Source organism: Lontra canadensis, unplaced genomic scaffold (assembly GCF_010015895.1).
Source record: "Lontra canadensis isolate GAN:19392208 unplaced genomic scaffold, GSC_riverotter_1.0 scaffold125, whole genome shotgun sequence".
In the NCBI taxonomy this organism is placed as follows: domain Eukaryota; kingdom Metazoa; phylum Chordata; class Mammalia; order Carnivora; family Mustelidae; genus Lontra; species Lontra canadensis.
In genome coordinates this window covers 3819036-3823565 of record NW_022631119.1, presented here as the reverse complement: position 1 = coordinate 3823565, position 4530 = coordinate 3819036, and positions in this window count along the sequence as shown.

Genomic DNA, 4530 nt, shown 5'->3' with positions numbered 1-4530 from the left:
AAATATTAAAATAGTACAGTCATCACTATAGGAGTAATCTATTTGAGCTCATTTCACAAAGGGGGAAAAACTTCACCTCTAGAGGTGGCACTATCATTGTGTTAATATAGTGCACACACCACTGACCTGAAGGTGCCTGAAAGAAGGGATACAGGCTTTTTTAGCATCAGTTTGTATGATTCATGATATATAATTCATGATATTAGGCATAGTATAATAATAATATAAATGTATATTTAAATATAAATAAATGACAGACATTTTTATATAAATTAATACTTCAATAATAGAATCAGTATATTTATGGAATTAAGTAAAATGGTTAATAACTGGTATGGTATTGTGTATGGTATGGTATGATATATGGCATGGGAAGTGGGGTGGGGTGTGGTAGGGTATAATATAGATAATAGTCACACCAGAGCCAGTACCCCAACTGATGGCTGAGGGTGGAGGGCTCAGTCTATCCTGCTATTAGGGCAAGTGCCCATGGCAATCCAGTTTTAACCTGACTTTGCCATAGGGTCAACAGCTGCCACATTGTGTTATTTGTCCAGTGAGGTACCTGGAGGTGGGAAGCCTCAGCCCTGCCACCTTCCTCTTGTCTCCGGGGTTTCATATCTGCTGGTGGGCCTTCTGGTGGAGGAGGCAGGGCAGACTATATGGCATGATGGGATACATAAGTGCTGGCGTGGATGCTGACAGCATGGCCCCTGCCTGTTGTTCCCTGCTATTGTCCCTCCCCATTCTACATGGCCTGCCCATTGCAACCAGGAGGTTGAGCCTTGACCTTGAGGACGCTGGGGGAAGGATATAGGTCAGATATACTGGGGAGAGTAAGAATGGGCTAATTGAGGTTGGGTGAGGAAGGGTTAGGGCTTAGATGTGCTGAGGTGTGGTAAGGGGCATTAAATCTTGAATTAGAGGACAGGTAACCAACCTACCCTTCCCCCCTCACCATCCCCCACCCCCACCAGCCATGATTTTAGCTCATTTGGTGTGGGGCACTTGGTCAACCTTGGTGCTATTACTATCATTCATTCTTCTATTTAGCAAACTTAAACAGAGGGATGCCTGGGTGGCTCAGTTGGTTGAGCATCTGACTCTTGGTTTCAGCTCATGATGTGGTGGATCATGGGATTGAGCCCCACTTCAGGCTCCATGCTCAGCAGGGAGTCTGCTTGAAGAGTTTCTCTCTTTGTTCCTCCCCCAACTCAAGCAAGCTGTCTTCCTCTCTCAAATAAATGAAGAGATCTTTTAAAAAAACCTTATACAGAGTATCTACTTCGTCCAATGCTGTACTGGGTGCCTTGGACACAGCAGGAACATGACAAAGTCTGGGCATCATGAGGTTGAAAGTCCAGTGGGGAGGGGTGAACGAAAAACCCATTTGGTATCAGGTCAGATGGTGGTACTTGCAACACAAATACAGTACAAAACACAAAGTGATCACAAGAAATATTACTTCACATAAAATCATTGAGGGATGGTGTCAGGGGGTTCCCACTGGGGAAGCAGAGTACTCTCAGAGAACACAGCTGGGCAAAGTGGAACAAGCTTCCTTGATGTTAAGAAAAGCCAGTGCTGAGCTGTTGACAAATAATAAAAATATAGACCACCTACAACTGCAGGCTCTTCAGACCATATGCTCCCTTTTATTACAGTTACAATTCTGCACTATAAACATTAAATGTAAACATGTAAAAATGCAAATAACTTAAGTGTTATGTGAAAGTTTGATATATTATAAAAATTACATAATTCAATAATCATACAATACATATATCATAAAATAAATTTTATTATAAGGAATATACAATAAATATTATTGCTATATATCGTAAATATACAATATTACTATAGTATGTAATGATATGCACATATAAAATTATACAAACCTATTTATAATCTAATATCTAATAATCTTTTATCAAATATACATTATCACATGGTAAAACATAATACTTTTGAGATTCATCCACATTGTAGCTTGTGTCAATAAATCATTCCCTTTTATGGGTAAGTAGTATCCCACTGTATAGATGTCCTACAATTTGTTGAATTACTCACCCACTGATGATATTTGGGTTGTTTCCAATCTTTGGCAATTGAATACAGTTGGGTTTTTTTTTTTAAAGATTTTATTTACTTGACAGAGATAGAGAGAGCACAAGTAGGCAGAGCGGCAGGCAGAGGGAGAAGGAGAAGCAGGCTCTCCACTGAGCAGGGAGCCCAATGCGGGGCTCAATCCCAGGACCCTGGAATCATGACTTAAGGCAGCCGCTTAACTGACTGAGCCACCCAGGCGCCCCTGAATATAGTTTCTGTGAACATTTCAGTCCACATTTAATTTTTCATTTCTATATGTTAAATACCGAGGAGTGGGTTTTCTGGGTCATAGGGTTAGTATATGGTTAATTTTATAAGAACTTAACCAAATTTTGATTCAGAGTAGATAAACCACTTCCCCTTTCCAGCAGCAATGCATGAAAGTTTCTATTGCTTTGCATCCTTGACAACTTTTGGTACTATTTAAAAAATTCTTTCAAGCCATTCTAGTGTATAGTGGTATCTCCTCATGGTCTTAATTTGCATCTTCCTAATGATGTTGAGCATCTTCTCATACCTTATTTTCCATCTGTATCTCATACAACCATGTGGATGAATCTCAAATACATCACAAAATGAGATGTCAGGCTCAAAAGGAGATACAAACATATGTATATATCTATATATGGATACACATATATTTCTATATCATGGTAGAAAAAAGAAAAACTATTATAGAGACAAGAAAGAGATCAAATTAGTGACTGCAAGAGACTGGAAATAGGGAGAGAAACTGCCCAAAAAGGGATAGGAAGGAATTTGGGGGAGTGAAGGAAATGTTCTCTGTCTTCGTTATGATGTTGATTATATAAATGCATGCATTTGTCAAAATTAAGAATTGTACACTAAAAAGGGTGAATATTATCTTATATAAATACCTAAATTTGACTTTAAAAATACCTCAGTACTACAGTATCATAATACATATAAAAGAGAAATAACTGAAAGTAACTTACAATAAAATAACGTTTCCCTCTGTGAGGTTTGGGCACAGCCATGCAGATGTTGATCCGATGCTTGTGTCAATATATAACTAGTAATGTTATTAACAATAACAGGATACCCTCATTGGTCTTCACTAGCCCTGCTCCTTTAATAAGCCCTGACTTACGTTAAGTTACTTCATTCTCCATAATTACATTTTATAGGTGAGGCGATTGAGGCCCAGGGGGAAAGTTTGCTGGGTTGGCCCAGAATCCCTCAGAGGATAAGTGCTGGCAGCAGGATTTGGATCCACATCCAGAGCCCTCTCTATTCTGGTTGCATCACGAGAAGATCAGCTTGTGGTCTCCTGACGCCCTTAGATCCTCTCTAGCCCACTCTGGGTCATTAATTCCCCAGCGGGATATATGAAGCTAGGATCTCATCCTCAACCCTTCTGTCCATGCAAACAGTGGGGATGTGGAGAGGTAATGCTGGAGTACTTGCAGTAGCCACTCAGGGCCCTCATGAAGCAATGGGGAATCAGCATTATGTTAGCGAGGACCAATAAGGGAAAAGCAAATACTACCAGGATTTAATGGAGGGGTAATAGATACGGTGTTACTGGGTAATGGACATCAGTCGATATTTTGCTGGTTTTCAGTGGAGGTCCTACTGAGAGGGGGGATAGCGGAGGCTCCAAAATGCAGATGAAAATGTGTTTATTGTTTATGGTGATTTATCAGTCACTGCCCTTACTTGTGGCAATCATTACAGACACTGCTAGGTGGGGAAGAGGGAAATAGTCACTATTGTTGTGATGGACAAGTAATGGAGGGAGACCACAAACCACCCTACTAGAAGTACCAGAGAAAGTATCAGAAGATACTGTTAATAGTTGGATGGTAGGGGGTGGTATATCACAGGTCCCTATTCTGAGGACCTGTAGAGTAAGTGGCCATCTGTAACCACTTACATGAAAGTAGGAATAAATGGGGAGTATGGAGGTTACTAGACTTTGTCACATATGAAGTAACAGACATTATGCTGGAGGTAATTTTGGAGGAGGTAAAAAGAAAATCTCCAGACACTATTTCCTGGAATTAAGGAGGGCTGATAAACACAGTAGTGGAGTAAAAGAGGGATAATAGGTGTCCAGATACTGTGCTGGGGTAGGATAAGAGGGTCTCCAGATATTATCATGAGGGCTCAGTAAATACTGTCCTACGTTGAGGCAGAATTGTGGGTTGCAAGACTTAGAGAAGCCCCAATAACAGTATGAGATGAGGTAAAGTGAGTTAACAGTGGGTTGTCCACCATACATTGTTCAAAGACAGAAAAAGGCGTATCGTGGATCATCAGATATTGTGAAAGGGTAAGGTGAAGGGAAGCTAAAGATGAATCAGACACTGATCTAAGGTGAAGTAATGCGGTATGTCACTAAGCACTATGAAATGTAGGTAAGGAGGTTAAAGGGCTTTCCCCCTTGACCAGGTTCTG